Source organism: Condylura cristata, unplaced genomic scaffold (genome assembly GCF_000260355.1).
Source record: "Condylura cristata isolate star-nosed mole 26May11 unplaced genomic scaffold, ConCri1.0 scaffold00034, whole genome shotgun sequence".
Lineage (NCBI taxonomy): Eukaryota > Metazoa > Chordata > Mammalia > Eulipotyphla > Talpidae > Condylura > Condylura cristata.
Window position 1 is genome coordinate 7,210,272 of NW_004567135.1, and position 14,585 is coordinate 7,224,856.

Consider the following 14,585-nt stretch of genomic DNA (forward strand, 5'->3'; position numbering starts at 1 on the left):
CCTCCGGTGCAGGCGGGAATCGAACTCATGCGGAAGTGGCTTTAGCTTCTCAGTGCAGTGCTTTAACCCGCTGCGCCACCAGGGAGGGCCCGGGTTGTTATTATTTTTCATGTGGATGCTGTGACTCCATCTTAGGTCAATTAAATCAGAATCTCTGGGGTTAGGGCCCAGATCGCCTACTTTTTAGGAGCTCTAGCGTGCACTGGGGGTCTTGAAAACCCTTGCTCCTCAGAACCTATGGGTCTGAATCAAGGTCCTGTCCTTAGAAATTTTCTCATGCGTAACCTCAGTCCCTCTTGCTGCTGTTTCCTCTTGATTTGAGGCGGGATGGATCCTGCACACGTCCCCCCTTCCTGCCCTGCCCAGGAAGCAAACCTGCACTCAGGCTTTCCCTAGGAGGGGCCCCACGATGGCCCTGGGAACACGGGGAGAAGGGGCTTAGTCCCTGCCTCCAAAATCTCCCATGTCAAAGGAGAGATGAGTATGTTGACAACTGACGCTAGTGGAAAGGCCAAGAGCGAAACTGAAGGAGGACAGCAGTGGCAGCAGAGTCAAGAGGGGCCGGTCCTGACCGGGAAGGGAAAGGTGTTACTAGGGCTCCGTGAGACCACACTGCCAGGATCAGGGCTATCACTAGTGTCCCGCTGCTCTTGTCTGCTTCTCTGGGTCCACCTGCCTCTTGTTCAGGCCCTTGACAGGTTCAAGCTCCTTTAATCTCCTCCCACATTTCTTTCCTCCCTGGCCCCTGCAGTTTCTGGACATTTCTCCCCTTGACCTAGGGGGAAACAGGCCTGGAGAAGCTTCCTCCCTCCCCTGGAGGGCGGCAGCTGAGCAGGACTCTCGGAGGGCTCTGGCATCACGCTGACCCAGCTTCAGGTCCCACTTCTGTCACACCAGCACTACGTGGTCCAGGGAGCTGCTTACCCTGTCTGAGCCTCACTTTCCCCGAAACCACAACATCTAGCTAACTGCCCTCAGTGATGAAACAAACTGCCCCTAGTAACAGTAGGTGTCCATCCATGGTGGCAAGTTTCATAGTCCCTGAAAGGCAGAGGGGGCAGATTCCCCATGGACACTTCCCTTGCAAATGGCCCCCTCTGCTCTAGGTGCAGAAGCACCCCCAGCCTCTCAGAGACGAGTGAGGGGGGGTAGTACAGAATTGGGGGTGTGTGGGATGAGGCCCCCTGGGACTCCCAGGCAGCTCTTCTCTGCTTCCCAGTGCGTGAAATCACAGGCGCCTCAATCTGTTTGCATCCACTTCATCTGCCAGCTCAGCAAATGCAGAAACAATTAAGGAGTTAATTAGCAGATGGGTGGGAAGGGGCTTCGGACCTGAGGCTGATGGGTCCCCCCACTAGATACAGCCCTCCTCACCTCTCCAGGCTCCGCATCACCCCCAGACTCTCATCTTCTCTCCCTGCTCTCTTTTCTGGCTCAAAGGCTTCTCTTTCTTGTTTCTTTGCCTCCTCCCTCTTCTCTTTCTTCTCCCCCCACTCCTCTCTCTGATCCCTCTTCTCTTAGCTTTCCTATCTAGTCAGTGCCTTCTCCATCCTTTGGGCACTCATTCTTTCCTCCTCCCCACATTTTCCCCCACCACCCTTCCCATGCAACTAGAATCTGGGTCTCAGAAAATGTGCCTTGCTCACTGGCTCATGAATTTAGGGTTCGTGTCTCTACAGGAGTCACTTGGCTTAGAGGTGCCTGCCGGGCTGGGGCCCATCTCCGCCATCCAGAAGTTTCTCCTCTGGTCCTTGCCATCTCCCAGCCTCTCCAGGTCCTGGCTCTCTGGGTGTCTCAGCATCTCTTTCCTTTGCTTGCATCGTGGGAGGGGGTTGTGGGCTCTCCTGGGTCTTGGCATTCCATCTGCACAACGAGGACCATGCTAGACCCTGAGATTTTCCTCCCTGGAGGGCTGGCAAGTGGCCACCTTCCTTCCATCACTAGTGCCAATTTGTGTGTGAACTTGCCATTTGGAGAGTCAGGACTTCAGATGGCAGATTAAAGAGATAAAATATAGAGACTGAGAGACAGAAAGAGGCAGAATACGAAGGAGAAATGGAGAAATTGGGGCCAAGACCGATCAAAGGGCAGATGTCAGGGGGAGGGGGCAGAAGGGGCAGAGGGAGGGGGTAGGGGTAGGGAGAGAGGGGGCAGGTCAGAAAGAGGTAGGAGAGATGGAGATAGGGGAGGGAGCCCTGAGTCTCTCCTTCTTCTGACATTCTGGATCTTTGAGATGAAGCTGGAACAAAGGTTTCCTCTTCTTGGGAAACTCCCCTTTAATGCCCATCTCCAGCTCTCACCATCAGTTCCCTCCCACACCAAATGTCCTGTCTTTTTCAGGATTTCTGGCTGTCCTGGAAGCAGGTCTAGCATCAGTTTTCTCTGTGACGCTCCCCACACCCACCCCTGTAGCTGTGAGGCTCCCGAAGGAGGGGAGGGGGGAAGGGTCGCTTATCTCAGGGATGTTGGCTAAACTCGGTGGTGGATGGAGGCACCTTGAGGGCAGGAGCTGTATTTCCAGCTCTAGGATGCCAGGACCTGATTGAGCCTGGCAAGGGCAGGCGCTCAGCAGTCTTCAGTGAGTGGCATAAATGAAGAGCCCCTGGGGGCCCATGGCCCGGCCTTCAGCCCTGAGGACTCCCTCCTTCTCCTGCAGAGTTGGTCCTGCCGGTCACTGGTCTCTGAGCTGCCGCCAGCTAAGCACAGCCCTTCCCCTCTGACCTGGAAGCCAGGACCCCTCCATTGCAACCAGGACGCCCTCCGCTGCACCCTCCTCCCACCTTACCCAGGCCGGTCTGGAAGGTTCAATCTCTGCGCCCAGGGCGGGGCAGCGAGCGGGAAAGGCAGAGTCGGTGAATAATTCATGGCGCTGGGAGGCCCTTATCTCCCAGGCCGGCCCCACCCGGGGCCCGGCGCTAGGCCGCCATCCCGCGGCTTCCCGCTTTATCTCGACGCCCAGCTTGTAATGCAGCCCGCCATATCACAGGCGAAGGGGAGATTAATTTTCTGGTTTTGCATGGGAGGGGAAAGGAGGGGACTTGGGCAAGGGCTGGGGAGCAGAAACCAGGATCCTTCCGATTTCAGACTCCAGCGACTTAATCCTTTCCCAGGCCTGCAAGAAGGGGAGGAAGAGGGTGTTGCCAGCCAAATTTCATCATCAGCGGCAGCCCCAACACGGGGAGGCGGCGGCGAGGGGCAAACAGACGGGAGAGGCGCGCGCTGGCGCCGAAAGGGGACTTGTTTGGAAACAGGGTAGAGGCGGCCTTCTCAGCCTGGGCTCACAGACGGCTGGGGCTGGGCTCCTCAGGAACTGGGGAGCTGGGGGGGGGGGGAGCGTCCACTGGGCTGCCGCCTGGGGCACACCTCTCAGACAGGTGGCAGCAGCCAGGCATCCTCCACACCTCACACAGGACCTGGCACAGCAGAGCCTCAAAAAAATGTTGACTGATGAGGGGCTGTTTGTCTGCGGGATGCTGAAGAGCTGAGCAGACACAGTTCCACATGCTCCTGGAATCTGGCCGTGCCATCTTTCCATCTGCCCCTCCCGGCCTTGGCACATGCAGACTGCCGGCTCCCCTCGGGCTGTTTCCAGAGCCCCTGTGGATTACAGAGGCCTAAGGGGGGGGGTGGGCGGAGAGGGGGAGCTGCAGGTCCCTGATGCTTTGGCTTAGGCAGCACAACTAGCCGGGCTAGAGGTATCTGCCCCCCCCCCTTAGCCGAGCAACCCCACTCTACACCAGGATCTGGGCCTGGCAGTCATGTGTTCCCCAAAATTATAAGCAGCGAGTCTTGCCTTCAAGGAGCTTATAGCCCAACTGGAAAGCCAGACTTATAGGTAACTGACTCTGATGGATGCATGGCAGACAGTTATGTTTGCCAGGAAAGCACTACCAATGCTGAGATCCAAGGAGGGAGGGAGTTGATGGTGACCAGGAGAGTGTCTTGGAGGGTATAACATTTGAGATGAGGTTTGAAGGACTGGGTAGGAGTTTGAATCGGGCATAATGATGTGGGAGGGAGGTAAGGCTTTTTTTTTTTTTTTAAGGTTTATTTATTTATAGAGACAGAACTGGAGTACAGACCAGAGGTGCAGGTGCAGTGAGAGGATTCACCAGAGGCAGAGTGGGGAGCAGAACAGGCAGATGGACTGAAATACACTGCTGAGGGGAGCAGCAGGCAGGGCAGGAGAGGTCTGCTGTGCCATGTGGGTCAGCTCCCTGGCCAGGGATCAAGCTTGTGCTGCAGTGGTTGTGGGCAGCTTCATAGTGGTGAGGCTTAACCCTTTGCACCACCAGGGGGGCTCCTCTCCTAAATATTTTCATACTATTTATACAATCAATAAATCAAAAACTTATGAGCAAATAATTATTTCCCAAAATATTTAAACATTGATTGCAAATAAAACCAATCTCTTTATACATCATTTTTTAAAAAAATAAAACAGCTTTAAACATCTTCAAAAGCAAGCAAAATAAGCAAAATTACAAGGGAACTTCCTTTGTCCCCAGTGTTCCTAAAATTAGTTTCCTTAGTCTTCTTTTCTTCCTTGAATAGCATTTTCCTGACTTTGGTGAGTCGAGGTTCTCCTGCACTAGCAGGATGAAAGGGCAGTGGGGGTGGCTGGAGGTGATTTGGGATGGGGCACAGAGGCTCTGGTGGGGTCAGGCTTCCAGGGAGAGTCTCCTGGACTTCATTTTGCTGCACTTCGCCTATTTCATCAGGCTTGTCTTTGTGTTGGACCAATCGCAGATTCTGAATGTGTGTGACCCTAATCTTTTCCCCAAAATGATTCTGGGTCTGAGTGTCTTATCTTTACGGTGCAGCCCACTGTGTTCTGAGTGGGGCCTGGTCTGGTTCAGTTAAGTCTAAAGCCTTGGTCAATTGGTTAACTGGAACTTCGTCCTTTCCTTCTCATCGGCGGCTAAGACCTACACTATTGTCAGCGAAGGCACTGAAGCGAGGTTCTAAGACGAGGTATTAAGGGCTTGAATTAGGGCAGTGGCAATGGAAATGAAAAGGGAAGGACAGCTTTCACAGGCTCCATGAAGGCAAAACTGACTTCTATTAAAAGGGGAGAGTTGTGTACCTCCTAGAATCAAGTGAAAATACACTCGCAGACCCTTTGTTCCTTATATAGCACCATTAAATCCTGCTTGTTCTTGCTTTTGTTATTATGTTCCCATTAGGAGATGATTAAGGACAAAATCTGAGGGTGTTCACCTAAAATGAAGGGGTGAACAGAAGGAGGGGAGGTGTGAAAGGCAGCTAGAAAAGAAAGGTGACTGAGAAAAGTGGGTGAAGAGAAGAACTAGGGCAGGCAGGTGTCTGGCAGACGAGGGGATGGAGGGCAAGCGGACCGTTACCTGTACTCCATCAAGGTCTCGGAGAGAAGAGTTGAGGGTCTAGATGAGGGTGAGGAGAGTATATGAGTGTGTCAGCACAGAAGACGGACGTCCTGTCTGAGCAACAGACCCGCAGATGGTGACTGGCTGGACTTGCTGATGAGGGGCCAGCGGGAAGGTTGGGGGCCTAAGGTCGGGCCCCAGACATGCGAGGCCCAGCCCCATTCAGGGAAGGCCGGCTGTGGAACCCCTGTGTGTCTACAATTCCCAGGGGTTGGTTTGGAACCCCCTCTATCAACAAAGGCTAATACCTCAGCCTCATGGCTCTTTCATGATGCTTTCACCCTTTGCTCTTCTCACAGGAACCAGAATTAAAGACGTTTAGAATGGGCAGGGTCCTTCGAGACCATCCAACCCAGCCTCCGCCTTCAGCTACCACCTCTTAACAGGGGCAGGGTTGGTGAGATCTGGATAGGCAGAGGGTGGAGGGAGACAGGTTCATGAATGCCTTCGCTGGAGACCGAGGAGACCTGACCACAAGTGAAGCCCCCTAGGGGTGCTATGGGAGATGAAGTTTAAAGTCTGAACCAGAAAAGAAGTACGCGGAGGTACAATTCTTCCATGCAGGGTTTGACACCTTCCAAAGCATTCCCTGTGCTAAGTTGGCAAAGTAGTGTCATCTTTAAAAGATGAGAAAACTGGCCCTCCCTGGTGGCCCAGCAGGTTAAAGAGCAGCACTGCAAGCGAGCTGTAGATGCTTCAGTGCGAGTTTGATCCCCAGCCCCAAAGGTGACCCACATGGCCCAGCAGATGTCTTCTGTCTTCCCACTGCTCCTCTTAGCAGTGTACTTTGTCGATTTGCCTGTTCTGCAGGCAAATCTGTCTCTGGTGAATCTTCTCACCACCCCATCCCTGGCCTGTACCCCAGTTCTGCAGGTGAGGCCGGAGAGAAGCCTCCAGCCTCTTGCTGCAGTAGGACACAGTTTGGAGTGAGGAGGATGGTGGACCTAAGTCACGGTTCCGTCCCGCTGACAACAGCCTAGTTATTCAATCCCCATGTCCATTACACCGACTTTTCAGGCTGTGGTAGGATAAGATTGCCTATGAAAAGCATGGTGCGGTGCTTGGTGCAAGGCAACTTGGAGATAAACATTCATTCCGTCCCTGAGTCTCCCTGCACAGCACTTGTCTCCTTACCTGGAGGCTGAGCAGTCTTGTCTCATTGGCTCAAGGCCAGACCCACCACACTACACAACTCCAGGGCGCATCACATGGACAAGAGGGTGAGATGAATAGAAGAAGACTACTGTCCTCCCCTCCAGAATGTCTGTCAGGATTGATGCTTCAGTTCAGACTCATCCAGTTTTCCCAGAGAGACCAGTGCCCCTCCACCCACCCAGAAGGCAGGACCCAGAGCCGGAATCCTTGGGTTGAAAGGTGCCCGTGGAGCTTCTGAATGAAGCTCAGGCTCACCCTTCAACCAGGGAACACACCAAGTAGCAAGACCACGCCAACCTCACAATTGTTTACAGCTTTTATAGCCGCTGCTTTGCTGCTGCTCACACCACCCCAGGGCAGAGCCTACTTACTTGCTTTATCCTCTCAAGGGAGCTCAGAGAGCTTAAGTGATGGTGCCCAAGGCCGCTGAAGTGGCGAGTGACTGAGCTGACCCCAGGTCTCAAGTTATCACCCCACCTCCCCATGCCTATGGCTCTGAGAGGCTTGGCGACTGGCTTGAAGTCCTGTTTGTGTGCAGTAGGGGGGCGACCCCAGCCTCCTCTACAGCCCCCAGCCCCCCTAGAGTGGTGTTCTTTCTCCTCTATCACTCTGCACTGGTAGAAAAACTGCTGCGGAAAACAAGTTTGGCAGCAGAGAAGAGAAATGATGGGAGGGGAGAGCGGAAGGAGCTGGAACTCTGTGGGTGACTGCGGAGGATGGGGTCAATAAGGAGATGGGAGCACCAGGGTCCGCAGTTGGCTGGAGCTTGGAGCAGCCCTCCCCACTCTGCCAGGCCTGGGGCTGCAGGCTGCCAGTGTGCCTCCATAAAGACCCCCAGAGAGCCCAAAATCAAATATTCCTCCTCCCCTGCTCAGGCAGCCTTATTGCCATTGACAGCAAATGTATTGCTGTAATCTTTTCTCATTTTGCCAGGATGGGCTCCATTCTGACCTCCCTCCCAGCCCTGAAGCCTTTGCAGGGGGGAGACGCACTGAGGTGGGAGGGAGGTGCAGTCGTTGGGCTGTAAATGGGACAGCTGCTGTGATCCCAGATTTGATAGGAGTTGGTCTCTGGAAGGCTGACAGAATTGGAGAATTTACAGATCTCAAGGGGGAATCCATGACTGAGGGTTCCCCTGTGAAAGCAGATGGAGAAGGTTTGGTGGGCAGAGAGGAAAAGGCCCTGCACCCCAGGGAAACAGACTTCTGCAGAACAGACAGACATGTGTGTGTGTGTGTGTGTGTGTGTGTGTGTGTGTGTACGCGCATGCGTTGAAGCTAAAATTTAAGTTTGGGAGATGATGGTGTTGAAATGTAGGAAGGCAGGGTATGCCCATCCTTGTCAGAGTAGTCAGCCTGGACCACCTGTCTGGATGTCCACTCTGGCGCCCGGAGAAGCAAGGCCAGTGTGAATGCCCCCTGCTTTTCTGGTGGACTTACCTTTTGGTCTTCGCAGTTAGATGAGCACTCAGGCTTGGATGCCTCAGCAAGGCACAGTAGAAGCACCAGAGATGTAGAGGGAGGGAGGGGAAGGATGTGGTGGGGGGGGCGCTCAGCCTGGAGATCAAAGCTGGTGCCCAGAGCTCAAAAGGAAGAGGAGTCAGGTAGGGCAGAGTGATTGTGGGAAGAAATTTGTTACTCAGTCAGGTGGGTCTGGTGCTCTGGCCTGAGGGAGCTGGAGGCCCTGAGTCCTTTATCGCTAAAATCAAGTGTGTGTGTGTGTGTGTGTGTGTGTATCTTTCTGTCCCAGCATAGGTGGCCAGCTGAGTCCATTCATGGTGAGCATCTATCTCTGTGTGTACAGGTGCAGGTAGGACTGGAAAGTTTTCTGAATTTTGATAGTTTGCAGGTATGATAGAACCTCAGTCTCTAGCATCCAGGGCTTACTTTTTTGCTTAAAGATTTATTTATTTATTTATTTATACATACAGAACTGGGGTACAAGCCAGAGGTGCAGGGGTGGTGAGAGGACTCACCAGAGACAGGGGTGGGGTGGGGTGGTGCAGAACAGGCAGATCGATGAAGTCCACTGCTGAGGGGAGCAGCGGGGGGGTCAAGAGAGGTCTGCTGCACCATGTGGGTCAGCTCCAGGGCTGGGGATCGAACTCACACTGAAGCAGCTGTGGCTGGCTTGCAGCGCTGCGCTTTAACCTGTTGCACCACCAGGGAGGGTCCCCAGAGCTTACTTAAAAAAAAGTTTTCTGGCTCCCCCACAAGGCAGAAATTCCTTACTGGAGAGATTGAAGCAGATCAGAGGTCCACTAGGTTGCAGCAGGACTCAGGTGGGGTGGGAGAGGGAGTGAGGTAGAAAGGACGGATGCTGAGCAGGCTTCTCTCTGGCCATGAACCGCTGTCTCCTACTGAAGGCTCTGCATATGGCATATTAGTGACGGTTGGAGGTGGAGGTCTCCTTTTAAAAGGAGATTGGAATGTGGTAGAGATGAGTTCTCCACCCCCAGTCCCAAACAGATGGGAGCCTGGGCGGGCCCCTGTGTGCGTCTGAAGGGCCCTGGCTCTATCAGAGTTTGACTTCATTCATTTCAATAGGGTCAGACCTGGGCGTGGGTAAGAGAAGTCATGGAGCTGGGACGATTTTTTGTTGTTTTTGCTAGTCAATGAGAGGAAGATGGTTTCAGAAGAAAGAGAGGAAGACAGGGAGTCCCAAAATAGTAACAACTAATACTATTGCTGGCTTACTATGTGCCAGGACTATGCTAAGAGTTTTGCAAACGTTGCCTCATTATTCCTCCCAACAGTCCTTTACATTATAATTATCACCCCAATGTCATAGAGAAGGGAAATGGAGGCACAGAGAAGTCTGGTTGCCAATCACATAGCTCCTAAGTGGTGGAAGTAAATCTGGAAGAAGGGCCAGCGTAGGTGACCAGCCCTTGACCACTGTGCTGGCTGCTACTCTTAGGGAAAAGGAAGAAGCACAGGCCTGTCACTTCAGGCACACTGGGTTGATGTCTCTTTTTTATTTTTAACGCTTTATTTATTTATACATACAAGAACTGGGGTACCGGCCAGAGGTGCTGCTGGTGGTGGTGGTGGTGAGAGGATTCACCAGCGACAGAGTAGGGAGCAGAACAGGCAGATCAAGTGAAACACACTGCTGAGGGGAGCAGTGGGCACGTCAGGAGAGGTCTGCTGCTGGGTGGGTCAGCTCCCCAGCTGGGAATCCAACTCAGGTTGCAGTGGCTGCAGACAGCTTCAGAGCGCTGCACTTTAACGGTTTTGCCACAAGGGAGGGCCTGCTCTCTCTCTCTCTCTCTTTCACTCTTTTTAAACACTGGCTGACTGCTTCACTTCGACTGTTCTATGGACATCTTGCCCATCCTTCAAAACGTCCCCTCCCTAGAGGGTTCCCCCTCTCTTAACCCGGGGATCTCAGTCCCAACCTCCTCAATCTGGGCAGTTGGTACCCCACTCCACCCACCCCCACCTCTGAGCCTAACACGCTGCCGGGAAGAACTCTGGATTGACAGACAGAGGGAACAATAACCCTCCCATTGAGGTATGGAGAGAGCCCCAGATGGACACCAAAGGAGAAGGAACTGGGGAGCAGAGACCGTGGGGGGAGAGAGGACAAAGACAAACACCGGGCGGTGGCCACCCCGAGGGCAGCCAGAGACTGCGTGTTCCCCCCACCCCCCGCCAGCTCCTCTCCACTGCTCTGGGAACTGGGGTGCGACTTACGGGCAGGTGGCCCACTCCTTGAGAGGCGGAGCGCGGGGCGGGCGGGTTGCCGGCGCCCTCAGGCTGTCGCCCGCATCCTCCCTATTAGCATAAATTCCATTAGCGGCTCCCGGCGGGAGGCGGCGGCCGGGCAGGCAGGGGGGAGTCGGGTCGCGTGATCGCCCTCCCGGGCTGCGAGCGGCGCGCAAGGTGCGCGAGCTTCCTCCGACGGCCCGCGCGTTCCGGCGCGCAGAAACCCCTTTACCGTCATTGCCTCGCAGGCACTGTCGAGCCACCGGGCCAGCGGGGTTCACCAGCGCAGGAGATAAAATAACCGGGTCAAGATCTCTGTACTAATAGCTGGCCGAGCATGAATCCAATACGTGCTCTCTGTCACCGGATCTCAGACTGTTCCGTTACGGGTGCAGCCCGAGGGTATTTCGTACTCAGAAGACTGTGATTTGGGCAGAAAAGGGGTCAGGTCCCTCTCCTTCCTCTTACTGTCGTGGCCGTGACACACACACACCTTTCCTGTGCTTTCTTCTCTCTGGGCTTTTGCAACAGGAAAAGGGATTGAGTGGAAAGGAAGCCTTTGGTGGAGCGAGGTGGAGGAAAGACTAATAGCAAACAAGAGGAGTTCCAATCTTGTTCTCTGTGAGTTTATAGGCTAGTAGGGAAAAGTGAGAATATTTACCGAGTTTTTACTGTGTGCCAGGGGTTGTGTTATAAGTGGCCATTACGTTTATTTCTCTCAACAACTCTATGACATAGGTATTATTATTTCCAGTTATAGAAGTCAGCAAAGGCACCGATGACTTGTGAAAGGTGTTTAACTGGTAGCTGAAAAAATGAAGAAATAAATGAAATGACTTCTGAGGAAGGAGAGGAAGAGGGTGCCAGAGTCTACAGCCAAGGTTTCAGTAAGGTTTTGTTTGTTTGTTTTTGTTTTTTAAGTTGTTTTGGAAGGGTTACGTGAATTCACTAGGTTTTCACTTGGCAGGGGTGGAGGGGGAAGAGGAACTGCAAGTGGCAGAGGAGAATCAGGAACTACAGGTGCAGGACAAGTCTAGGAGAGCCTAGATAAGGATTTTGGTCTTTATTGAGGAAGTTAAAGTCATTAATGTTTTTTTTTTTTTTAATTTTAAAGTCATTAATGTTTTAAACAAGAGTGAGACCTGATTAGAATTATATTTTTTGGGTCCTTCCTGGTGGTGCAAGGGGTTTAGTCTCAGCACTATGAAGCTATGGGTGGCCACTGCAGAAGGAGTTCAATCCCCAGTCAAGGAGCTGACCCACGGGGCACAGCAGACCCCTCCTGTCTCTGGCTACTCCCCTCTGCTATGTGTCCCAGTGGATCTGCCTCTTCTGCTCCCCACTCTGTCTCTGGCGAAAACTCTCCCCACCACCACCCCCACCCCTCTGGCTTGCACACCAGCTCTTGTATGCATAAAGAAAACACATCTTTTTTTTTTTTTTTTTAATTTATTTATTTATTCATACAGAACTGGGGTACAGGCCAGAGGCTCAGGGACGGTGAGAGGCTTCACCAGAGACAGAGTGGGGAGCAGAACAGGCAGATCGACGAAGTACACTGCTGAGGGGAGCAGCGGGCGGGTCAGGAGAGGTCTGGCTCGCCATGTGGTCTCCTCCGGGGCAGGCGGCAGGCGGGAATCGAACTCATGCGGAAGTGGCTTCAGATTCTCAGTGCTGTGCTTTAACCCGCTGCGCCACCAGGGAGGGCCATCTTTTTTTTTTTTTTTTTAAAAAGAATTATATATATTGTTAAAAACCACTCAAGATATAAAGAATGAAAGTGAGGACAACAGTTTCTTTAGTGGCTTGAACTACTGTGTTGTACCAGACTGGTGAGTGTGTAAGAAGGAGAAAAGTGAGCACATACAAGGGGTACTTAGGAGTTTTACTCAGTATTGAATACAGGGTGAAACAGAGGGGGAAACTGAGTGATTTTACAAATGCTCCTTTCTGTCCCTCATCCCTGAGGTCTAATAATTTAATAAGTCCATTTCATTTTATTCATTGATTTCATGAATATCTTTCTCACCTTCCTCTCCTTTCCATCCCTATTGTCATTGGAATAATTCAGCTCTTATTCTCCCTCCCTAAGACTTCAGATTTTTGCTTCTCCAGACCATCCTCCATCCCATCTGAATATGTGACCTAGGTATAATGCAAACCAAGTAAAGTCATTCCAAGCCCCATTATCTTGTCCTGCGTCTATTAAAGGACTTATTAGTCCAATTCCTTTCTAGTATGTCCCAGTACACCTTGCTAGCTTTTCCTTCCCTTCCTTAAGCTAAAGTTGCCTAAGATACATTGTACCCACTGAACCCCCAATATCACCTTCATGTTCAGGTAATTGTTCCTTCATGCACTAGCCTTTATAAAATCAGTTGCTTGTGTATTTATTAAATATACATGTGACACATTCCTGAGGAGTCAGAATTTACTACTCCTTTCTGTATAGTACGTTCTTATTCATACTTCAAGTCCTAGCTCAGATATCAAGTGTCCCATGGTCTTTTCTAACCCTTCCTGCTCCCTAGATAGGATTAAATGCTTCCTTATCTGTGCTTCTAAAGCAGTTTATACATATAGCACTTTGTATTACTACTGATTTCATTGTATTACAGTCATCTAAGGACACACAGGCAAATATAATCAGTCAGTGCGTCTGACCTTGAAGATTGTTGGGAGAATTAAATGGGAAAATATATGGAAAGTTAATGTGTTATCTCTTTACCAATAATAGTAATAACAATCTATTGCAATTTACAATGTATAAACTTTGATAATGTTCCACTCACTCTCTTGTGTGATTTGGAAATAAACTTGTAAGAGAGGGATGGTACTATTATTTCTTTTATAGCTAAAGAAAGACAGAAGTTCTAAAAAATAGCAGTGCCACTGTTCAATGGTATGTCCAGCAAACCAAAGAATTTCACCGGCATTTGTTTTAATGCCGTCAGTCTTTTGGGTATAGAAATATGTGATTTTCCCTTAAAACCATACTGCTTCTTACAAATTTTAGAATTTCCCCCCCAGATTCTAGGTAGTCATTCATTGAGTGGCATATTCAAGGAAATAGGGACTTGGTGGAGAAAATTTCAAATTATATGACAAGCAATTAGGATAAGCAGAGTTCTGTGATATTTGATTTTAGCATAAAGTATATTTCTCAGTGTGGGTCTGGGTGAAAAGAAAGTATGAAAACCTTATGCTAGCACAATGCCAAGTCCTAAATGAACATTTTTTGAATGGAATTATGCTACTTTTCTTTTTATATTTATTGTTATACTCCGGGCTGAAGAGAAAAATGATGTGAAAGTGTAAAAGGCTGTGTTGTCACCGAGACTAATGATTTGTATGGGAAGGGCAAGATGTCGCCGCCTTGGCTAACCCACCAGGTCAAGCAGTCTGTGGTGCAGGTCGGCTCTCCTCTGAGCTGCCCGGGCCTCTCAAATGCTTTTCAAAGGAAAAGGCCCGGTTCCTCCAGAAAGGAAGGGGGTGTCACCCACCCCCTAACAGTAGCTACTGTAAATCATAGATCATATCATCTTTATTTTTCCGATTCCTAATAGAGTGCTGGTTACGAATTTGGCCCACTTAATAACTGTGAGTTAAATGAAAACCCAGGGGAATGAATCAATGAATGCAGGCATCACATAGCAAATATTGTTGAAAACGACACATTTTATCTTCTTCAGGAATTCTTTCAATTCAACAGCAAGATGGACACTGTTCAGGACACAGTTTCCCAAAGGCTTATTTCCTCGTCTAGGGGAAACGGTAAGGCCTAGAATAATTTGCACTCGGGAAGTATCCGTTGCCCTTAGTCAGCATGGTGTCCTAAAAGGCTTCAAGAGAGGGCGAACCGGGGGCGTAGGGTGGTGTCCCGGGAAGGAAAGGGGCGTGGTTAAAGGGTGGGTTGCGGGAGTTGAAGAGCAACACCTTTTGACCTTAGTCAAAATGGCTACTTTTGGCTTCGCTGTGTCAGAATGCGCATGTTCGGCCTGTCCCGCCTCTCCCCCTAGGCCCTACGCATGCGTCGCTGCGTACCGGCGACAGCGCGGGAGGAATAAATTTCTCTGTGATTGGTCACTGCGAGATTTCAAACCCGAGCAGGCGGCGCGGTGCTGCTCTGCCGTTAGTGAAGCGTGGAGGGAAATCTAGGGCTGCCCGGCTGGGCCGCTGCGGACTGGGTCGAGTGGCGCCAGGAACTCGGGGAACAGGTGCGTCTGTCAGGGTCTGTGGTGAGAGGAAGCCGGAGGTGGCGAACGGCGGAGAGGCCGCGCTGGAGCCCCTCTGGGGCTTCCGGCGGGTGGGCGGG

The 14,585-nt window shown here is 51.4% G+C and overlaps 1 protein-coding gene across 6 annotated transcripts in view; it reads left to right on the forward strand.

Annotated features, from left to right (window-relative positions):
* RACGAP1 (Rac GTPase activating protein 1) overlaps positions 1-14,585 on the forward strand; it is a 42,508-nt gene that overhangs the window by 2,658 nt on the left and 25,265 nt on the right. For 2 of the 6 annotated variants that reach the window (XM_012732472.1, XM_004692769.2), the window contains exon 1: positions 9,879-10,076. The exons of 2 other annotated variants lie outside the window; for them this stretch is intronic. The gene's annotated coding sequence lies outside the window, so the exon portion shown is untranslated. Of the gene's footprint in view, positions 1-9,878; positions 10,077-14,365; positions 14,488-14,585 lie in introns of those variants that run through there. 2 more of the 6 variants (XM_012732471.1, XM_012732473.1) reach the window with 1 other exon arrangement.